The following is a 24956-nucleotide window of genomic DNA, read 5'->3' on the forward strand; positions in this document are numbered from 1 at the left end:
TAGTGAGTACTTCTCCTGTGATAAGGAAGAGGACATCAGATTCCAAATTCAGATGGGGAACAAGTCCAAATGCAACCCAGGTTCAAGAGGGACTATTCAGTTTCAGAGGGAGAATGGCAAGCCAATTTTTATTCATGACGTGTTGCATGTGTCAAGCTTTGGTATGAACTTAATTTTCGTATATATCCTTCAGGTTAAAGGGTACAACATACTCTTTAGAGGGGCGGAGGTGCTGATTACGCAAAAGGATTAGAAACCACCTATAGCGATTGGAGTTAGGTTGTACAAGTTGCAGATGGATACTCCTAAGGCACTAGTTAGCAACAGTGATTTGGGGGATCAAGGGGAGCTATGGCATAGGAGGATGGGCCATATACATCATGGAGCACTTAGACTGCTTCATGAGACGGTGACAAGTGTTCCAAAGGTGAGCACAGAGCATGACGATGTTTGCAAGGGATGTGTGCCAGGGAAGTTTGCGAAAGTAGCTTATTCAAGGAGTGACACTAGATCAAAGGGAATTCTTGACATAGTGCATTCAGACATATGTGGGTCGATGTCGATGAAGTCTCTTAAGGAATACGAGTACTTCACTACTTTTATCGATGATTTCTTCAAGAAGACCTGGATATACTTCTTGAAGACCAAGGATGAGGTCTTCAGTTGCTTTCAGAAGTTCAAAGCTCTAGCAAAGAATGCAATAGGTATGAAAATCAAGGTTCTTCGGTTAGACAAGGAGTTGAGTACACAAGAAAGGAGTTCCAGGAGTTCTGTACCAGGGTAGGAATCAAGAGAGAGTGGACAGTTCCTTACAACCCGCAACAGAATTTGGTTGTTGAAAGGAAGAATCGTTTTATTTCTAAGGATACTAGATCTAAGTCGTATGAACAAGATCTACCATGTTACTTATGGGCAAAGGAATGCAGTACGACAGTTTACTCAGAATAGGGTTCCACATAGAGCATTGGGCAAGATAACACCAGAGGAGGCATTCACAGGGAAAAGGCTAGATGTCAATCATTTCAGGATATTTGGCAGCCTAGCATATTGTCACATTCCAGGAGATACGTGTTCCAAACTAGATCAAACTGCAAAGAGTGATTACTTTGTGGGGTACAGTGAGACCTCTAAGGCATATCAAAATTTCATTCCTAAGGCCAAGTGGATTCTAGTCAAGAGATATATCAAATTCCTAGACAACAAGGCATACAAGCGGTCCAAAGATTTGCAAGCAGTGGATGATCAGAATGAGCAACCAGCAGAAGCTCCTAGAGTTGAGCAACAGGATCAAGGGCAACAGAGCATGAGTATAGTGACTAGTACGAGCATAAGCTCAAGTGCAAGTGTTCTTAAAACCTCGCAGAGTATGGAGCAGCAAATCAAAGAGATGCATCAAGAGAACACAGAGGTGGATATTCCATCATCTATAGTGTTGAAATTTGGTACCGGAGGACAGGTGGTTCCCTTAGGCTTTGATCTTTGGCCTAGGGAAAAGTGTCCAAAAGAATTTAATTTTTCTCCTAAAGTGACTTTATAATTTTATAAAGTTAAATCTAATTTAAAAGTGACTTTAAGTGATAAAGTTATTAAGTCTAATTTTAAAGTGACTTTTATAAAGTCAATGAAAAATTAGAAAGGAAAAGTGACTTTGGAAATAAATGACTAAGTGGGTCTTTATTAAAGTGGGGTGAATTAAAAAATAGAAAGTGAGATTTAAATGAGCATTTAATCTCAACCATTGATCTAAATCTATTTCAGCCATTGGATTTAGAGACCACCCAAAAGTCACTTGGATCACCCAAAAGTCACTTGGAGTTATATTAAAGGAGGAAAATGAGGAAAAGGCCATTCATTCTTTCATGAGCAGATTGGGAGAAGGAGAGCAAGAGAGCAAGAGAGATTTCTGAGCAGGAAGGAGAAGGAGACAGCAGCTTGGCACACATTCCAAGGCAGCAGTTGAGCAGATTTGTACAGCTGATTCAGCACATAGTGAAAGGCAGATTTTTGCACAAACATCGAGGAGCAGTTTGCTGATTTTTCTGCACACAAAACGGAGGTCGTACAGCATTTATTGCTGTCCTGTTTGCTGTAATTTCCAGATTGCTGTGAGGCACGGGAAAGGAGATAAGTTGTAAATTTGCTTGCTGATTTTTTGCTGAATAATTCTCACTGTAAAAAGACAATTTTCAGAAATAAAGAAGAGCTCTCAAACTGGTTTTCCCCAAGAGTTGTAGGGGGTTTTTCCAGGGTCAAGTTGACCAAAAATATCAGTGTTTTAATGTGTTTTAATGGCTGTTTTTGATTGCTGATTTTTAATTCTGCAATTTCCAGCATTCTGAAAAATTTCCAGAATTTGTGTTTTCAGCAATATTTATTTTTTTCAGTCTGTTAAATGTATGGTTATGGGAATGGGCATTTAACTACATGGGAGAAATAAGGAGAAACTGAAAACTGGGGTGGGAAAACAGAAATTTCTACAGTTGGCAAGAGGAACTGTGAGGTTCAGCAAACACTCAAGGATGCTCAAGAGTTTGTCCGCAAGGAACCCCTACAGCAGAAAATCTAAATCTACTTCACCTACTTGATTTTAATATACATTATCAAGTTATTCTAGTGTTGCGGGGGAGCGCCCCCTCCACCCTCGATCCCACTCCCAATCCACGCTCCGGGCGGGAGCGACTCGGGGGCGGGTCGGGAGCGCGCTCCGGGCGGGAGCGGGTCGGGAGCGCGCTCCGGGCGGGAGCGGGTCGGGAGCGGGTCAGGAGTGTGCTCCCTAAAAAAAAACGTTCCCTGCTTTTTCAGGAGTGTTTAGCCTTTTTTCAGAAAAAAATTGCAGTAATGTTCCAAATGCAAATTTTTTTTAGAGAAACAAATAAGTTTTGAGTGGGGCAACTTAATGATCAAGCCTATGGCCCTAGTATTAATATGCGATTCATGGTAATGTTAAATTCTTAAAGTAAAAGTGGCATTCTCCTTAATCTTCATTTTCATCCTTTTACTTAGATTTTTAACATTACAATGAAATGACTCGGGATGTTTGAGAGTGGTTCCAACCTCATTGGATTTCATATGGAGAAAGTAGAATTTTAGATTTCATTCAAAATCCAGTAGACTTATCAGTTTTTCAGGATTTCAGGATTGCAATGTTTCCATTGAATTTTGTCATGTATTAGGGTATGGAACTCTTATTTAATCAAGAGCACCAATCCCTCTATGTACCTTGATGTTAGTGACATTAGTTGTCGAACTCCTCTATTATGACCCTCCTAAAAATGTACGCATCACTCAAACAAAATCTTGACTTGACATGCTATGCTTTTTCTATCTTATGTTAATGCTTAGAGGGTGGTATTAATGACAAAGATCCCTATACAGATACAGAAGTAATGACAAAGATACCTCTGAATATTAATTCTTAGAGGGTGATATTAATGACAAAGATCCTGATTTTCCAACAAGATTAAAAAACTAGACATTTCTCGTGGTGGCAAGAGGCCCAAGCATAAGCAATAGATAATAGATTTACTTGTCTTTTCTAGTTTCTAGTAGTTTTTATAACTATTGACTCTTTCATATTTATTATGATATTTTTTTAAACAATATATGACAATTTAAGTTTGAAGTTGGCAATTATAACTCATTAGTAATGAATTATGAATATGATGCTTCATGAAAGTTGAAAGTTGTTTCATTTCATTTTATAACATTTCATTTCATGTTAGATATTATTTGTTGTAATGGTTACACTTAGCTTACAAGTACAACTTTGGTGATCAATGATGATAAATGTTATATATTGAATTTTGAAAGCTTGAAACTTTAAGATTGATGAATCACGAGACTCAATATGTTGTATGTTACTATGTTACTAACTTGTGGACGTGGTTGATGAAGATTATAACTTCTAGATGATTGTTGTTATATGGTTCAATCTATGTTTTTTAATGTTTTTTATATCTAATTCATAATTCTACATGTTTTTGTTGACATATATGTATCAAAATATATATATATATATATATAAAATGCTCCAAGATTCGCTCCCAAACTGGGAGCTTTTGAAAATGTCGCTCTCGCATCCGTTTTCACTCCCGCTCCCAAGTAACACTGAGTTATTCTCTAAATACTAAAGCAAATTACTTATGCAGCCTACACTTCTTTAATATTTGAATACATGAAACAGAAAACTGAGCAAAAAACAAGATACATAGGACACAATTATTTTTGGACAAAACGGTCCACGGAAAAACCCAATGCGGGAAAACCGATGCAGCAACTTTGAGAGTTTTCTATTATTAAGCAGTAATTCTGAATACAAATGTTGGATACCCTCTCGGCAATCCAGTGACAAAGAAAATACACTGGCGGAAAAACTGGGTGAGTTTTACCTCACTTCACCCGGCAGATTCTGGCTGATCCGGCAGCAAAAATGGCTAACCCCGGCTACTTTTGCGTTGGCCCTGCATAGGCCCTGCGTCAGCCTTTTAGCCTCTACGTCAGCCTTGCGTTGTCTCTTCTCCCCACTGCGTCAACCTTCCCGGCTATTCCGACAGTCCATGCTTTCTGCGTGGAGGGCAACTTCTGCCTACTGCATCAACCTTCTCGACTGTTCTAGCAGTACCCCGACAGTTCGAGCTTTCTGCATGGAGGGCAGCTTCAACTTCTGTGCTGACTCTTCTAGCTCTGCGTCAGGCTTGCGTGGGCCCAAACTGGCCCAGCGTCAATCCTCCCGGTTGCTGCGCTGCCTCCACAAGCTTCTCTCCGCCTCTCTGTCAATACTCCAGAACTATCCCTGCCCCTTTGCTGCAACTGATCACCTAGTTCGAAGTTCTCAGCTTCCTAGCCCCAGAAATCAAACTCCAGATCAATCTATTCTCTTCGTGTGTGTTTCTAAATGAACCCCAAGCCTCTTTATACTTTTCTCATTGAGACTTCAACGGTCGAGATTAAGTCCCTAATCAACGGCTAAGATTAAAACTTGACTTGATCCATCTTCTAGATCATTTTCATCCATATTTTGATTAATCCCCATTAATAGTTTAATTTTCCTAAGTTTAGACTTGGGAACCCCATTAAAAACATTAATTATTTTAATAAAATACAATCCAGGTGGGATTTCACCAAACGGTTTCTGGATTCTTTAGAACTCATGTGCCTTAGCCTCTCCACCAATTTTCATGACTAAAGCACATTTGATGCTACCAAAAACTAACACTCCCTCTTAGCGAGGAAAGTGCTCTAGCAACAATATCCAACTGCATGTTACTCCGTCTCTAAAACATCCCTTTTTTGCATTGTTGCTTCCACCAACATTGTGTTGCTGTTGTTATTGTATTGCTGCCCATGACACTGCCACTGTTGCATATGTACTACAACTCTCTCTCAAATGTTGCATCTGCTATGCTACTAGCACTACCACTGCTAACACTGCATTCGTACTACAACTTAGTTGCTAAGAGAAGCAACTGAAAAACATCCAAAATTACTTAACTATGTTCAGCATAATACCATGAATGTTGGAATCTGACTGCTACTAGTCTTTGACCCTCTGAGTCTTTTGCGTTGTTGTTGACTTCTACATTGTGCCATCTGCACTGCTTCCAACCTTCCTCTGTGTTGATTAGCTCCTAATCTCAGGCTACTGCATCTGTCTCTCTAAGCGATCCATTGCATCATCTGACAGTAAGTCCATCTTGCTACTGCTGAATCTTGGGCTCTCGTAGCAAGGAATTGATCCAAGAGGTGGACTCCTCAAAGATCTTGCCCACATGTAGTCCTCCCGACTACAGCTCAATATCGCCCCATTTCCCTCCTGGAGATGCGTGGGTACTCATGGCAAACTCCTCTTCGTCAATATTTGTTGGAGCGACCTTAGGATCATGTTTCTCATCCTTATCCTTTTGCTTCAAAGGACATTGGGATGCAAAGTGGCCCATCTCACCACATCTGAAACATTTCACCTTTGGAATGTCCTTCTTCCGCTTCTGCTTCTGTTGTCCCTTTGACGCTAGGGATGCGTTTTCCTCCTCCTCCTTTGTCTTCGTGCCACTCGCAATGATACCATTAAGGTTGACCTTTACTAGGTCCCTCCTTAATTCCTCCTATTGATGGGTTGCCCACATCTCCTCCCATGAAGGTAGTCTTTCCCTGCCCAGTATACTTTGGACGAAGACTTGCCATTCATCCTAGACTCCATTTAGGGTCGTCCTGACCATCGCAGTAGACTAAGGAGTAGACCCCACTGTATCACGCTAGTCTCTGGTGTCCTGAAGACGTTGAAGATAGGAGTTAACCCCTTCTCCCTTCTGCATCAATGTCCACTGCAACTTCTATTCTAACTACATCTCCCACTGTTTGAAAGAACCTTCATACAGCGAAGACAAAGCTTCCTACATTTCCCGGGTTGTATCTTTGCCCTGCAAGTGTGAGATCACATGATCTCGAACTCCATCGAGTATGAACCTCTTCGCCTTTCCATACTTGGCCTTGTACTTCTTCCTTTGATCATTGTCAGCAGGAACAGCCACAACACCCTTGACGTGGGCTTCAAGATCGTACTCCTCCAGAACAGCTAAGATTTTGGTCTTCCAAATGACATAGTTGGAAGCTTCTTCCAACCTGTCTTGATCTCTAAGCCTATGTGATGCCATCTCACCCAAACTGTCGAATTGACTCCTCTAGTCATTGCTCAGCACTAATCTGTTGTCCGGCAAGTGAAGAATTCGGACGTTTGGCGAGAAGAGTCCTCTAAGGAGAAAATTTCCCTTCTATGTGTCTTCGCTCTTTTCCGACGATTTTTGCCCGTACAAAAACTGCACCCTCCAAGCACTGCGCTGAGGCTCTGAGTCACTCCCGCTGCCTCTGCAAGCTCACAAACTAAAAATCGTACCTCTCTATCAACTCTCTCAGAGAGAGATTTCCTCGGAATCTCTCCTTCCCGGCAAGGACTGCACAATCCCTTCAAGGCGATTTGAATTGTGCTACCAAGTGCAGCTTTTGGCCTCCCTACTCAGCGATGGATGCTCTTCCTGTTTCAAAATCAATCCTTTGATACCATGTGAAAATTCCTAATCCTCAAGGAACCCCTACTGCAGCAAATCTGAATCTACTTCACCTACTTGATTTTAATATACATTATCAAGTTATTCTCTGAATATTGAAGCAAATTACTTCTGCAGCCTACACTTCTTTAATATTTGAATACATGAAACAAAAAATTGAGCAAAGAACAAGATACATAGGACACAATTATTTTTGGACAAAATAGTCCCCGAAAAAACCCAATGCGGGAAAACCAGTGCAACAACCTTGAGGGTATTTTATTATTAAGCAGTAATTTTGAATACAAATGTTGGATGCCCTCCTGGCAATCAAGTGACAGAGAAAATATAATGGCGGAAAAACTGAGTGAGTTTTACCTCACTTCATTGGCTAACCCCGACTACTTCTGCGTTGGCCCTGTGTCAGCCTTGTGTTGTCTCTTCTGCCTACTGCGTTAACCTTCCTGGTTGTTCTGGCAGTTCTGGATTTCTGCATGGAGGGCAGCTTTTGCCTACTACATCAACCTTCCCGATTGTTCCGGCAATTCTGACTTTCCGCATGAACGGTAGCTTCAGCTTCTGCGCTGACCCTTCTGGCTCTGCGTCAGGCCTGCATGGGCCTAGATTGGCCCAACGTCAGGCCTCCTGGCTACTGCGCTACCTCCACAAGCTTCTCTCTGCCTATTTGTCAGTACTACCGAACTATCCCTGCCCCTCTCCTGCAACTGATCACCTAGTTCGAATTTTTCAGCTTCCTAGCCCCAAAAATCAAACTCCAGATCAATATGTTCTCTCCGTGTGTGTTTCTAAATGAACCCCAAGACTCCTTATACTTTTCTCGTTGCGACTTCAACGGCCGAGATTAAGTCTCTAATCAACGGCTGAGATTAGAACTTGACTTGATCCACCTTCTAGATCATTATCACCCATAGTTTGATTAAAACCCATTAATATTTTAATTTTCCTAAGTTTAGACATAGGAACCCCATTAAAAATATTAATTATTTTAATAAAATACAATCCGGGTGGAACTTCACAAAACGGTTTCTGGGTTCTTTAAAATTCATGTGCCTTAGCCTCTCCACCAATTTTCATGGCTAGAGCACATCTGATGCTACCAAAAACTAACTTGTATGAGCTCTTACGACAAACAGTGGGCAGTAGAGACAACCAGAGAGGTACACTAGCTACATGGCGTTGGTCAGTCAATTAGTTGACAGTGAGCCTTCCAGCTACCAGGAGGTCGCACAGCAGCTGGGGTAGAGGGATGCAAGGGTTGAGGAGTACACCTTAATCATGCAGAACGATGTGTGGGAGGTTGTACCTAGACCGACTGACAGGGCAGTGGTTGAATCATGCTAGATCTTTAAGGTCAACCACAATGCAGATGGCAACATCAAAAATTACAAAGGGAAGTTTGTGGCTAAGAGGTTCTCTCAGAATGAGGGAATAGACTATGAAGAGACATTCGCTCTTATGGCCATGGATACTTCTATGAGAGTCGTGATCTCATTAGCAGCACAGATGGGATGGAAAATCCATCAAATGGATGTCAAGACAAGGTTCCTAAATGGTGAGTTGGAGGAGGCAGTGTACATTGAACAATCGAAGGGATTTGTAGCACACATCATAGATACCCACATGTGCAAGATGAAGAGAGATTTGTACGAGCTCAAGCAGGCTATTAGTGCTATTGTCTCTATTGTGGTTGGAGCATATTGAATAAGCAGGTCCTCCTAGTGAGTTAGAATTTAGTGTCGACAAGTTCAAAAGCTAAGAGAGTGAGATAGTTTCACCCTCAGCTCCTCAATATTTAGTCTCAAAACAAAAAGATCGACAAAGGGAGAGTTGTGATCACAACTATACAAACTAGTAAAGATAACATGCAAAGATAAAGCCTCACTCTCCAACCCTCAATTTATTTAAAAGTTCTAAAAAAAATATTTTTCTTTTTTTTTATGTTATTTACTAGCTTGTTGAAAATTGTATATCTTTCTATCTAGCAAAATCCTTGGGTTATTAGAGCTTAATTTCATATTTTAAGTTTAACCAAGGAAAAGATATATTTGTTTTTTTAGTTTTATTAACATTGTATACCAATATATCTTGTTTTTGTGTGTAAATATGGAAAAGCAACATATTTTTAGATTGCAGATTTACCCAAAAAGCATTCAACAAGGTTTATTTCGTCAAGTATCATATTTTAGCCTTGTTTTCGCTCAGTTCTCAATAAATAGCTTTTAGCTTACACTGTAGCTCAATTTTATTTATTTCAGCCCCCTTCAAACTTAAATTTTAGCAGAATAATTTTTTGGGCAAATACCCGAGGGGTTTTGACTCCATGATCTCCAAAAGTGAACTTCCACCTTGCTGCAAATTCAATTTTGTAGCAGGTTCGAGGCTTATAGTTGGTATAAATTGACCAATTTTGTCTCTTAACCTTCCCACCCCTAGATCCAAGATCTAGTAGTGTTCTAACACTTTTGGGTGGCTTTCAAGAGGTTGGTTTGTTGGTTTCTGCATTTTCTGCAAAAATTACAGACCTGTCAAAAACAAGGCAGCAAACAATTTTACACAGCAAAACCCCTAACTGAGTGTCTACTCTTAGAAACACTAACATATTCAGTTGGGATATTTTCAGTACACCAAAACTAACTATTTACATGCTATATTTGACACAATTTTAAGTGTCTTGTCTTGTTGTTAATAGTTTACTTGCAGATTTGCAAACTTGTCAAATAGGAAAGCAAGCAAAATTACAGGGTAACTCATCTAACCAGGTAACAAATTGTAGAATAAAACATATTTTTAATTACTATATTTTCTATACACTAAATCAAACTAATCAATTTCTATATTCGGCAATAATTACTGCTTTTGTCTGTCGGTTTAGTTAAGTTTATATTCCAGATTTTTACATTAAGCTAGCAGGCCAGCAATATAAAACTCCTCCCTTTAGCCATTAAACCCTGTTGCACTCAAATTGTCAAAGTTCCAAGGAAGCGGAAGCAGTCCATGTGCCATGGTTATCTCATTCTGCAAGTTATGTAATGTAAATGATCTTAGTAAAACCTTGAGTCTATGTAACAACCTAGGTAAGCCTATAATTTGATGACGAATTCCATCCTAGGAGGTTTTTTAACCTCACTGATTACCTGTGTTTCTGGACAAGGCTAATCAGAAGAGTGAATTGAATCTTCGCTGGGGCTATAGTGAGCATAAATTTTCTAAAGAGTTTATAGCCATTCTTTCAAGGAAAAAATATTGTAAAAAATATTTTCTCAAAATTTATCTAAAAAACCATCAACAATTTGTAACTAATTTTGTAATTTTAAACTGTAAATTATTTTTCTAACTTGGGTTGGGGTTTTTAGATTTATTTTGTTTATATCTGGGGTTTGGGTGTTATTATTTTATTTTTTGCAAGTTGGATCAAGGAATCAAGTGAGATAAGAGCTAGATCTAGGCCCTTGAGGGTAAGATCTAGCCTTGTAGAATTTTTTGTAGGGTTTCCACAGAAACATTTTCAGAAAATCAAAGCGTTGAAGCATAAAAAAAAAAAAAATTGAACAAGGGTTGCAAGGTTTTCAGGGCTCCTAGCCCCAGTTTTCTCCTCCAAACCCCCAGCATCACCTCTTTGGCCTCCTGCATCAGCGTTTTTAGCCTTCCTAAGGCTGGTCGTCACCCTCAGGGGCTGTGGCCTCCCTTCTTCTCCCTAGCCGCAGGTCCAAAAGGCCTTGCAGCTAGGCCTTGCAGCCTCCTCTTCAACCGTCCTAGGCATGTCGCAGGCCCTCCGTCCCCTCCTCGACACTCCATCCAGCTCCCCTCAGCCTCCTCTCCCTCCTCGACACTCCATCCAGCTCCCCTCGACCTCCTCTCCCTCTGTCCTCCACTCCCTCTCCTTTCGGCCTCTGCTCCCCTCCGGCCCCTCTCTTCCTTGAGCCACATCCCTAAAAGGGCTTGTGGTTGCCTCTTCTGAGGCCTCCCAAGGGTGTCGCAGGCCTTAGGGCCTTAAAACCCTAGGCCGCAACCCCTTGAGGGTGTTTTGGCCTCTCCTAAGCCCAACGGCAACCTCTTTTTGGCTTGTTGTAAGGCCTATTAGGCCTTTTACCCTAGCCGCAAGCCTATTGAGGCCTTTTCCTTTCCATTTTGGCCTCTCTCTTGCCCTCTCTTGGCCCTAAATTGACATATGCTTATCTCTGAAATTTTTCTAAACTGATTGTGGGTGTATTTTGTAGAGAAAATTGGCCTAAAGCTTGTGTTTCAGGTATCAAGTCATTGGACAAAAATTTGCACAAGTTGGGTTAGTAGACTTCAAGGCCTAAGGCCTAAGGGTTTGATCTCCTAACCCTTGTCTCCTCACTGTTTCATTTCAGCAAGCAAATTAACTCATAACAATGGTAAAAACATCCTAAATTGCCTTGAAATTCATCTTAGAAGTTGCTTGACATATTAAGGAATAAATTGCATAAGTTGGGCAATCATAGATTGGCATGAATCTTGAATTTTTGGCTAAATGATATTTCTGCATAATAAGTCTGATATAACAGTGGTAAATTTCATATTTGAAAGGCTAATCCATCCAAATTCTTAAGTTGGTTAAGTGTACTTGATAGTTGGGTTTCTCTTCATCACATTGGGCAAGTATATGCACTTGAATTTGGAATCTAAGCTAATTTATTTACTGCTGTCACAAAATCTTTTACTGCTGCCATAATAGTCATTTACTGCTCATAAGAATCATTGGAACACAAAGTGTGCAAGTGTTTTCGTAGCTCTATATGTTTGTTACTTGTTCCTAGTATGTACATTGTATAAGTGATTAACATTGTGTTTCCTTGTGAGTTTATATGCTACAAAGTTTGAAAATTCACACCTAATAAATTCACTCTATAAGCACATTTCAAATCTGTGGTTTAAGTAAATAAATTGTTCCTAAGTCTGTCCAATCCAACTGGAATATCTAATTGGCAGAAATCATTGGATAATTGTCATAATCATAAGAGTCTTGGCATCTTGATGTGTTTATCTTAAACATTTGGCATTGGTTATTTTGCATCTTGTGGAATATTGTTGAAGTTTACACTTGTATCGTTCAACATTTATCTTTTTTAAGATTGTATCTAAATATTGTTGAGTACTTTTGCTTTAAAACTAATTCACAAAAGGTACTTAAGTAACTTACACAATCTTAATCCAAGATAAATTTCACTCATCATCTTGCATCAAGCATAATAAATCTAGATTGCATTAATAATTTACCTCCTAGCATAAGCTAGGTTGATAGAAACATAGGGCAACCATTCTCACTTATAAGATTGAGGGGCCTTGGCAACTCTTCAGTGGTTAACACGGTAACCTTGCAGCCATCAGAGCCACAGTCTCTGCAGCGCCAGAGGCATCGAGTGATAGGAGCACAACAAAAGGTATCGTTAATCGGGCCCTAACCAGGCCCTAGCCTGCTCCTGTTGGCCTCCTTCCCACAACCTACCTTGGAGCCCAGCTTCAAAATAGTTAAGGGAAGGTTACACTTAGATTAGGCATATAACTAAAATAACCAAGATCATTGTGTCACACATAGGTCATAGGACTTGCATATCATTTAGGCTAGTCAATCATCTCAAGCAGTTGGTGTCCATCCGGACATTTGGTTACAATTTACTATAAGAAAAAATTTGTGACTCCATTAAGGCATTGGTCTCATACATTAAAATCTAATTGAATTAATAACCTTACTTAAATTCAATCAAGTCACTAGGCCACTAATCCGTGTCTCCCAAACAAGTTGGTTTCCAACTTGTTTTCCTTCACCTCATTCCCTGTTGTTGGTAGACAACTAGAACAGAGTGGGCGGGGATCAAAGCGACAAAACCCGTCTTGAGCGTTGTCGTGGTGCTTGTACAATCTAGGCGACAACAAACCCCATTATAAGGAATTGGCCTTGTAGTGATTGGTTGTAGCTAACTCAGTAGAAGTCTCCCATAGCCTTGTGGTAGGAGTTGGGGATTAAAAAGTGGGGACTTAGGCCGAAATGATAGTGGGCCTATGTCCTCCATGTGTCGACCATAGCGATTTGTACAGATCTTCAACAATCTGTTAGAAGGAGTAGTAACAACCCCCCAATATTCCTCATGAATTGACTTTAATGGCTACTATTAAGAGGGCCAATTTGGCCACCTATCCTAGATGTTCAATGCACTTTAGAATTATTTTTTAATTCTGGCACATGGGTTTTATCCGACTAATTTTTTATATAATTTTTGACATATTGCATGCCCCTTTATGCCAAGTCTCTTGACCCATATATGCCACATCATCATGCCTAAACAGGGATCTCCAATGCCCCAGAGAATCTAGAGAACCTACCACCTGCATATTGTCCAGTCGATTTTGTAGACCACTTTTGATGTATTGCATGTCAAATTTGTCAAGACCTCCACCTGTTATGCCACTTGAAAACCCAACACATTGTTGCACCACCCTTTACTGCCATTTTCTTGATAATGCCTTCACAGTATGGAAAAATTTCAACGCAACATCTCATTTAGAAATTTTGGCTAAGAATTTAAGATTGAGTTGACTTTTACACTTCCAAAACCACATGGACTAGGAATTGTGAACTGCCTCGCGAAAAGTGAGAAAGTTGATTTCGTGAGACTACCATGTTTAGAACTGTTTGAGGAATACTAAACCAAGGCCAAGGCCACATACAAACTCGATTACTCATAGCCATGTGGTAAGACATAGGTGCACCCTCGCACAGGCTACATTGGAACATACACTAGTCATCACTTCGTATGAGCAAAAGATTAAAGTAGTTGTTGCATTTCTTGTTCACTTTGCCATTTTAGCTCATGTACTTTTTTAAAGCCATTTTTGACATCATGCATTAGATTTCATGAACATTGTGTATTGATTTTGATTTCACTATGTGGTGTGTCAAGGTGGCTTATCTCTTTCATATTGAGTTGTATCAAGTACAGACTCATTCTAGAGTTCTCATGCACTTTGTTCTATAGGACATGTCCCCATGTGGAACAAGTTATTAACTATCAAGTTTCACCCTATAATCTTCATCACACCCATTGTGATTTTCATTACACACGACAAAGATTTGAAATTTGGCACGGATGGATTACTTGCCAGATACAACATGGTTGTTAATAGTTATGGATGCACATACTTTTCACAAACCTTCCCTTATGGCATGTGTGAAAATTTCTAACTCGAAATTCTATTGCAGTAACTGATTTATTTCACCTACTTATTTCTCACAATAAGTTATTTACGAAATCCCTTCAACAAACATTAAAATAAATTCTACTACAATTATCACATAATTACATAGAGAAAATAACAAGCACAAGAACCAATCACATCAACACAGTTGTTTTTGGACAATTGTCCTCGGAAAAACCCAATGTGGGAAAACCGGTGCAGCAGATGAGGGTTTTATTAATCTTCAGCAACAATCGCTTTACAAGGAATGATTTTACAGAGAAACTGAGACACTACTGAGAGAAAACACCTGAGACAAGGTTCATCCCTTTCCTGGAAACTTTCTGACACCCTGGAGACCCTTCTCCCACTTCTGCGTCACTCTGCATCCCTCTGCGTCAGCTTGTGTGAGGACTGTGTCTTCCCTCTGCGTTGTCTCTTAATACCCCTGCATCACCTCCTCCTCAATCACTAACTGTTGTTGATGCCCTCCTCTTCCTCCACCCTGTAACTCTCCCTCTGAAATCGATCTCCTTCTCTTTGAGAATCGATTTTCCTTGGGATACTGAGTATCTGCTAGTGTCTCTCCAAATGATCCTCAAGTCTTCTCTTATACTTTTCCTGTTGATAAATCAACGGCCGAGATTAAGTCTCTAATCAACGGCTAAGATTAAAACAGACTTGATCCTCGTCTCTTAGAAGCTTCTCACCCTTATCTTTATTAATACCCATTAATATTTTTATTTTCCTAAGTTTAGACTTAGGAACCCATTAAAAATATTAATTATTTTAATAACTCCTCATCCGGGTGGAATTTCTCCAAACGATTTTTGGGTCTTGGAGATCTCATGTATTCTAGCACCTCCACAAAATTTTGAAGGTAGAGCACATTTGATGCTACCCAAAATCAACATTTCCTCTTAGCGAGGAATGTGTTCTAGCAGTGATTCCTAATATGAGCACCACATTGATCCATGGCATCAGTCCTCTACCCCTCATCTACTACGTTTTTGCAACCTGTGCTGCTGCCCATGACACTGCAACTGTCATTGCTACATATGTACTGCAACTCCCTCTAAATATGTTGCATCATGTTGCCCATAACACTGCCATTGCTAACTGTTGCATTGCAACTCCTGATACTTATCCATTTCTGTCACTAAAAAGGATTCTTCACCATCCCCATCTTCTCCCTAAAATAAACAAACTTTGTTCTTCCTAGATCCTTGGTGAGGATGTCTGCCACCTATTTCCCTGTAGGAGTGTATCTCAACCGTACTAATCCTCGTTGGACATAGTCTCTGACAAAGTGACACCTGATATCAATGTGTTTCGACCAATCATGAAATATTGAATTCTCAAAGAGCTTGATGCAGCTCTGACTATCACACAAAATCTTGGTCACTTCCATCCTTCTCCTGAATAGATTCACAAGCAATTTCCTAAGCCATATGGCTTTGCACGAAGTTGTGCTAATTGCCATATATTCTGCTCCAGCTGAGCTCAGAGCCACGGATTTATGTTTTCTACTACACCAGGTCATTCCTGATCCAATGTTGAAACAAAACCCAGTTGTACTTTTCCGATCTACTGAACTTCTAGCACAATCTGCGTCAATGAACCCACTCAGCCTCATGTCATTGCCTTGGGTGTACAATAGTCCATGCTCGATTGTTCCTTGTATATACCTGAGAACATGTTTGGTTGTTGCCCAGTGTGCCCTCTTGGGTTCCACCATGAACTGACCAAGGGTGTTGATAGCGTAACAATTGTCTAGCCTGGTATTGACCAGATACATCAGGGACCTTATAAGATGCATGTACAAGGTGGGATCAACGTCCTTATCTTCTGATGCATCAATCTTCTTCCAATTGGTGATCATTGGAGGAGCCATAGGTCTACAGTCCTGCATCCTGGATCTCTTCAAGGTCTCTACACCAGGTCATTCCTGATCCAATGTTGAAACAAAACCCAGTTGTACTTTTCCGATCTACTGAACTTCTAGCACAATCTGCGTTAATGAACCCACTCAGCCTCATGTCATTGCCTTGGGTGTACAATAGTCCATGCTCGATTGTTCCTTGTATATACCTGAGAACATGTTTGGTTGTTGCCCAGTGTGCCCTCTTGGGTTCCACCATGAACTGACCAAGGGTGTTGATAGCGTAACAATTGTCTAGCCTGGTATTGACCAGATACATCAGGGACCTTATAAGATGCATGTACAAGGTGGGATCAACGTCCTTATCTTCTGATGCATCAATCTTCTTCCAATTGGTGATCATTGGAGGAGCCATAGGTCTACAGTCCTGCATCCTGGATCTCTTCAAGGTCTCTATAGCATATCTCCCTTGTCCAAGGAAGATCTCACCCTTTTGCTGCCAAAATTCCAGCCCCAGGAAATAATGCATCTATCCCAAATCCTTCATGTCGAATTTTGTGGCTAGGTTCTTCTTGCAGTCTTTGATGAGCCTGGATGATCCTGTCAGAAAAAGATCATCCACATATAACACTAGGATTAGAGGGTCATTCTCTACAACAAGATAGTAGAGATTTGGATCTGCGTCACTCTTGATGAACCCCATCTTCTGCAAGTAGCCATCAATTCAATTGTACCATGCTCTAGGTGCCTGTTTAAGCCCATACAAGGTTTCCTTTAATTTGCATACATGAGATTTCTTCTCGTGTGTCTCAAAACCCTCAAGCCGTGCAATGTATACTTCTTCTTCTACCACCTCGTTCAAGAACGTCGTCTTGACATCCATCTGGTGAATCTCCCAACCCATCTATGCTGCAAGGGATATCACGATTCTAATAGAAGTATACCTGGCTACTGGGGCGAAGGTTTCTTTGTAGTCTATCCCTTCCTTCTGAGCATACCCCTTAGCCACAAACCTGGCTTTGTATTTCTCCACACTGTCGTCTGCAGCATATTTGACTTTGTAGATCCATCTCGAACCTACCACTGACCTATCCTGAGGCCTAGGTACCACTTCCTAGACATCATTGACCATTATAGAACTGTATTCCTCCACCATATCATCTACCCATACTTGATGTTGAACGACCTCCTAAAAACTAGAGGGTTCCCCAACTTGAGCTACTAAGGCTTGTTATAAGTCTGGCTATCTTCGCTCTCTTTTATCATTCCTGGATGCACCAATGAGGTCCTCTGCATCTCGTAGAATTTGTCGGAGTTCCCGTCTCGTTCTTCCACTGGTAATGGGTACATCTAACAACTCTTCCTCTTCCTGAGATTCCTCCTATTCTAAAGCTTTACCTTTAGAAGAATTGTTGGTGCTAGTTTCTGTTGGTCGAAGTGGTTGGACCAACGGATCGTCTTTTGACTGCTCCTCGAAAGGCATTTCTCGGGATTTCCTGAAAGCTCTATCCTCCATGAACTTTACATCCTGCCGAACTACTACCTTCCTACTCCGTGGAAGATAGACTCTATATGCCTTAGCATTCTCCCTATATCCCACAAGATATCCTTTCTCGACAGTTTGATCTAATTTCTTTCTCTTTTCTTCGAGTATACGGCAATGTGCCAAACTCCCAAATATCCTGAAATCACTGACTTCAGGTGTCTTCCCGGTGAAGACGCTTTCCGGAGTGATCTTGCCCAATGCCCTATGAGGAGTCCTGTTTTGGACATAAACTATCGTGTTGCATGCCTCTGCCCATAGGAATTTGGACATATCCTAATCATAGAGCATCGCCCTAGTTGCTTCCACAATAGCCCTGTTTTTCCTTTTTTGCTACTCCATTCTGCTCCGGATTGTAGGGAATTGTCCACTCCCTTTTGATGCCTTCCCTAGCGCAAAAATCGGTGAAGTCCTTGTCAACGTACTCTCCACCATTGTCTGAGCGCAACACTTTTATCTTCTTTCTTGTCAAATTCTCTACTAGAGCATTGAACTCTTTGAATCGACCAAAAACCTCATCCTTAGTTTTCATAAAGTAGATCCAAGTCTTCCTGGAATGGTCATCGATGAAGGTGACAAAGTATTCGGCACCACTAAGAGCTTTTGTGGACATAGGTCCGCAGATGTCTGAGTGTATCAATCCTAGAACACTTTGAGCTCTATTGTTACTTCTGGAAAACGTTACTTTGGCATACTTGCCTAGAGCGCACCCTCTGCATAAATCATCTCGTTCGGTACTTAATTCTGGAACTCCTGATACTGTCTTCCCGAGAATTCTTAGAGCCCCATGGTGTAAGTGTCCCATCGTCCTATGCCATAGTTTATTCAAATATTTATCTCCACTGTTGCCTATCAGTGCCATTGGAGATTCTAGCTGTAATCTATACAGCCTGTTACTTCTGATTCCAATCTCGAGTGTTTAACATATACTTTCTCCTTAATGAAGAAAACATCATAACCCTTGTTTTGAAGTTGAGATACGGAGAGTAAGTTCATCCCCAATCCTGGCACATGCAGCACATTGGTTGCTCGAAGCCGCTCTCCTGCTTCGGTTTGAAAGACTACAGTACCTCTTCCTAGGGGGTACACTTTGCCTTATTTCCCATGGTGATCTGAAAATTCATCCTTTCTTCCAGATAATTTGAAAAACATTCTCGAATTCCTGTCATATGCTAGGAAGCTCCACTATCTATATACCAAACCTCAGAGGAGGCAGAACTTGCTAGGCAAGCGACTTCTTCTTCCAGTTTGGAAGCTAACAGAGAATAATCGTGATCCAAGTTCCTCGTTCTTTCTTCTTTTTCTGGAAATCTACGTGAGTCCCTCTGAGTTGATGCCTTTGCATCACGCTCCTGACCCATAGCCGATTCTTCTCTTTTGTTGCCGGATCTCTGCTCTGGTACTATGTGAAAAAGTCTAACTCGACATTCTACTGCAGTAACTGATTTATTTCACCTACTTATTTCTCACAATAAGTTATTTAGGAAATCCCTTCAGCAAACATTAAAATAAATTCTACTGCAGTTATCACATAATTACATAGAGAAAATAGCAAGCACAAGCACCAATCACATCAACACAGTTGTTTTGGAACAATTGTCCCCAGAAAAACCCAATGTGGGAAACCGGTGCAAGAGATGAGGGTTTTATTAATCTTCAGCAACAATCGCTTTACAAGGAATGATTTTACAGAGAAGCTGAGACACTACTCAGAGAAAACACCCGAGACAAGGTTCATCCCTTTTCTGGAAACTTTTTGACACCCAAGAGACCATTCTCCCACTTTTGCGTCACGCTGTGCGGTTCTGCGTCCCTCTGCGTCAGCCTGTGTGAGGACTGCGTCTTCCCTCTACGCTGACTTTCAATACCCCTGCGTCACCTCCTCCTCAATCATTGATTGATGTTGATGCCCTCCTCTTCCTCCACCCTGCAACTCTCCTTCTGAAATTGATCTCCTTCTCTTTGAGAATAGATTCTCCTTGGGATACTGAGTATCCGCTGGTGTCTCTCCAAATGATCCTCAAGTCTTCTCTTATACTTTTCCTGTTGATGAATCAACGACCGAGATTAAGTCTCTAATCAATGGTTAATATTAAAACAGACTTGATCCTCATCTCTTAGAAGCTTCTCGCCCTTATCTTTATTAGTACCCATTAATATTTTTATTTTCCTAAGTTTAGACTTAGGAACCCATTAAAAATATTAATTATTTTAATAATTCCTCATCCGGGTGGAATTTCTCCAAAGGATTTTTGGGTCTTGGAGATCTCATGTATTCTAGCCCCTCCACAAAATTTTGGAGCTAGAGCACATCCGATGCTACCCAAAATCAACAGCATGTTGAACCACCACCAACAATGTATGTGTGGTGTCTGTGAAATTTTAATTTATTGCAGCAACTAGAAATTATCCTTCTAACTTATTAAAATTAAGTATAGTTTATTTGCTACAGCAAATAACAAATAAAATCACAACTGCGATTTTCACCATAAAAACGTTACGGAAAATAAAATGTTGGAAACTGAGAAAATGCTAGTACACACACAATAAAATTGACGTTGTTATTTATGGAAAAATGTCCCTAAAAAAACCCATTGTAGGAAAACCGGTGCAGCGGATGAGGGTTTTATTATTATTCATCAACAACAAATCTAAGAACAATAAAATGGATGCCAAACTGGCAATCCTCTCTAAGAGAAATATTGGAAAAATTATTGAGGGAAATTTCCCTTCCTCCACAGGCAATCCTACAACAAAACGAGCCTCAGATCTAGCTCCAGAAAACCTTCATGCAGGCCTCTACGCAGGCCAACTCGCACTGCCCAGAATCTGCCTCTAATGATGATGTCCTCCTTGTTGTCACCTTTGGAGATGATTCACTTAGCTTCCTAGTGAAAATCTCGACCTCCAACAACTGAATCGATTTCCTCTCTAGCTAAATTGAATTGCCCTTTTGAGGCTTTGTGTAAGCCCCTGCACATATTTTTGTGAATAACTTCGACCTCCTTCAACTTGTGAAAATTCCTAGATCTAACAATCTCAGGAATCCCACTGCAACCAACTGAATCTACTTCACCTAGATCGTAAATTACAATACAAGCTTATTTCAGATTTCTTCTTGAAACATTGAAGTAAACTATTGAAGCAGCCTACACCAAATTAAATATGATTCTGAAACATAGAAACTAAGCAAGGAAATACAAACAAATAGGACACCGTTATTTTTGGACAATTGTCACCGAAAAAACCCAATGCGAGAAAGCCGGTGCAGCAGCTCTGAGGATTTGATTATTATGCAAGAGAAAATCTGAGTACAATTCTAGGATGCTCAACTAGCAATCCAATACAGAGAGAATATTGAACAAAAGACTGGTGAAATGATCTCATCCTGTCATTGGGAGAATCAATGACTAATCCTGCTGAACTAGAGGCTCTGTGTCACCCTCTGTGTGGCCTCTGCGCAGAAATGCGTCACTCCCGATAGTTTCTACGTCACCCCTACTAGGTATTACACTTCCCCTCTTTCGAATCCTCTGTTGGCTGAGAAATCGATCTTCTGCCTCCCAGACTCACACCCTTGCCCCCAGCAACTGACTGTGTTGCCTCTATGTCAGCGCTGTGTGGGCCAACGTTAGCCTTCCTCTGGACGTCTTTTTGTCCTCACTCTGCGTCGAACTCTACGGAAATTCCTTCTTCCAGATTCTTACTGCCACTCTACTGCAAGAAATCTCTTCAATCGATTTTTCTTCCTGAAAACTTCTCACTTCAGAAAATCGATTTCCTTGATCTCTCAGTGTATCCTCCAAATGACCCTCAAGCCCCTTCTTATATCTTTTTGTTTGACAACCAATGGCCTAGATTAAATCTTAATCAAAGGCTCAGATCGTTTTGGCTTGATCCGTGTCTTTTTCTAGAAGTTTCACCCATGATTAGATTAATACCCATTAATATTTTAATTTTCCTAAGTTTATACTTAGGAACCCCATTAAAAATATTAATTATTTTAATAAAATCACTTCTGGGTGGAATTTCCCAAAACGCTTTCTGGGTTCTTTGGAATACATGTGCCCAAGCCTCCCTGCAAAATTTGAGGCTTAGAGCACATCTGATGCTACCCCAAATCAACAGAACTGACTCTTCCGGCACTAGAAAACTCCTCCAGAATCCTGCTACTGATCCCCCTCTCACCTCTGCTTCCTTTAGGCTCAAATTCTTCTCCCTGCTCTACATATGCAACAAGGTAGCTCGATATACAAAGGAAACTCCTTACTCTAGTGTGTCCTCCTCAACCGCATCGACCTTTCACAGAAGGAAGGGGTCGGTTAAGAGGAGACTTTTGCCCCCACAGCAAAATGGGCTACCATCCAAACACTCTTTGCCTCAGCAGCTCAGAATAGTTGGAAAGTCCAACAAATGGATGTAAAAACTACTTTCTTGAACGAAGATCTGAAAGAGAATGTTTTTATCTCCCAACCAAAAGGATTTGTTGTGAAGGGTCAGGAACACAAAGTATGCAAGCTTGTAAAATCCTTGTATGGCCTCAAGCAAGCACCGTGAGCCTAGTATGAGAAGTTGACTGAGCATCTTCTGAAACTTAATTTCAAACATTATGATCTTGATGATGCAACTTTATTTGTCAAGAAAGTTGGCAAAATAGTTGCATATCTTATGGTGTATGTAGATGATCTTCTGATGACATGGAACGATGAGAACTACATTGCATCCGTAAAGAAGGAACTCAGGAAAGGTTTTGAAATGACAGATTTGGGTTATGTTCACTACTATCTTGGTATTGAAGTAACTCAACATCCAAAATTTATATTCCTCTCTCAAAAGAAGTATTGGAGATCTGTTGAATAGATTTGGCATGGTTGAGTGCAATCCTTTGACTACTCCAATGGAACAAAACTTAAAGCTCACATCCACTGAAGGAAAATAATAAGTAAAAGTGACATTCTCCTTAATCTTTCATTTCCATCATTTTACTTAAATTTTTAACATTACCATGAAATGACTCAGGATGTTTGAGAGTGGTTCCAACCTCATTGGATTTCATACAGAGAAAGTAGAATTTTAGATTTCACTCAAAATCCAGCAGAATTAACAATTTTTCAAGATATCAGGATTGCGGGGATTGCAACATTTCTATTGGGTTTTGTTATGTACGAGGGTAAGGAACTAGTATTTAATAAAGAGCACCAATCCCTCTATGTACTTTGATGTTAGTGGCAATGGTTATCGAACTCATCTATCATGACTCTACTAAAAATATACCCATCACTAAAACAAAATCTTGACTTGACATGCTACCTTTTTTCTATCTTATTTTAATACTTAGAGGGTTATATTGATGATAAAGATCCCAATATAAGCAATGATTGCAAACTTGGATGCTACTCATTCTTTAAATGAGGATGAGGAGGATAATTAGGATGATGATTCTGATAATAACATTGACAATTAGCACTTGTAGGTTGTAGTTGTAGTATTGTAGACTGTAGTATCATACTATCATGTTATTTTGGACTATAAAGGCCTTTTAGAGCCTGCTGCTTGATGTTTTTTGGTTCAACGATGTTTTGCACTAAGTGTTATTTTGGTTATATGCACTATTACTTGCTATATAAATGAAAAATTTTGCATATTTGTGTATAAATGGTTTGGATTCATATGGATGCACATGAATATATATGTTTTTTTTTTAAATATGAATATTTTATGTGTTTTTGGTAAACCAGTTTTTTACCGGTTCCCGGTCCACAAAGTTTTTCGATTCAATCACCAATTCGGTTCTGATAACATTGGTCTCAACTACCTAATTACTATCAGACCAGACATTTCATTCATTATTGGAATCCTCTCCAAGTTTATGCAAAAGCCTTGTGAGGGTCATTGGTCTGCTGCAAAAAGTGTTCTAAAGTACTTCAATGGAACTCAAGACTTTGGACTCAAGTATACACAAGTGGGTGACTTCAATTTGATTGGATACTCTGATTCAGATTTCAATGGAGATAAAGAAATTGGGGTATCTACTTCAGGCTATGTTGTGAGCCTTGGATCAGGAATTTTCTCCTAGATGACACGCAAACTATCAGTTCCAACAGATTCCACAACCGAGACAGAATATGTGGCAGCAGTTGAAGCAACAAAGGAAATTGTGTGGCTCAGGAAAATTCTAGAATATTTGCAGGAAAAACAAGTGCATTCAACTCCTCTCTTGATTGACAACACTTCTGCAATAAAGTTGGCCAAGAACCCAAAATTCCATGATCGAACAAAGCACATCAATACAAAATACCATCTAATTCGACATCATGTTGAGGCCAAAACAATCCACCTACGACATTGTTCCACAAATGAGCAGATTGCAAACATCTTCACCAAAGCGCTTGGAAGGGAAAAGTTTGAAAGATTCAAAATGATGTTTGGACTCACCAACATCCCTTCAGATTAAAGAGGGGAATGTTGACACCTAATCTATGGAAATAGCAAAACTTATGTAAATATTGTAAATAGCAAAAATAAAGGAAGTTAGAAGACAAAGAGACACTGGGAGATGAAACCCAAGGCTCTCCCTCTCCTTGTATATATTCATATTCTCTCTTAATGCAAAAAAACAATTTGATATGTGGAGTTAATCCTAGCCTGACAATGATGAATGATGAATATGGATCAATTTATTTCGTTATTGAATTTCATTATTGAATATGAATTTGAATTATATATATATATATATATACACACCCCGACTTCTCCCCATCCCTCCTAAATTTCAGTAAAATTTGAGGGTACTCCCACACGTCCCCCTTCTGCGTCTTCCTGCACCCACACCCCCCATCCCAGAGTCTTGATGGAACATTGGAGTTTATAGATGTAAGAGCCTATTTCACAAGACCACAAAGCAAGAATATATTTACCATAATGGAAACAAACTAGGTGTAAACTTTCCTCCTCTAGTTTCTTCAATGTTTTGTTAATGGAAGTAATTTTATTGCGTCTATCATCTTAAGAGTTATCGCATGGTTTAATTCCTTAGTAAAAAACACCCTTGTTGCAAACTTGAAGTTGAAAGTACATCTCTTGTAGAACCCTCCCTTAATAAAATTATGCATCAATTTACAGCCATATTAGGCTTCCTGTAGCATGCACTTAATTAATTGTTAGAACAGATGGGACTCCATTTGCCCAATCTTGACTCTAGATTCTAGGCACTTGCACTCCCTTTCAGTCACCTTAAAACCTTAAAAATCATTCATGAAATTGTATGTTTTCC

The 24956-nt window shown here is 40.1% G+C and overlaps 1 protein-coding gene across 4 annotated transcripts in view; it reads right to left on the bottom strand.

The window, feature by feature from the left end:
* LOC149184051 (histone-lysine N-methyltransferase ATX5-like) overlaps positions 1 to 24956 on the bottom strand; it is a 274187-nt gene that overhangs the window by 67848 nt on the left and 181383 nt on the right. The gene's annotated exons all lie outside the window — the stretch shown is intronic.

This window comes from Pinus tabuliformis, chromosome 3_2 (assembly GCF_031772625.1).
Source record: "Pinus tabuliformis cultivar Carrire ecotype Pingquan chromosome 3_2, CPIR1, whole genome shotgun sequence".
Lineage (NCBI taxonomy): Eukaryota > Viridiplantae > Streptophyta > Pinopsida > Pinales > Pinaceae > Pinus > Pinus tabuliformis.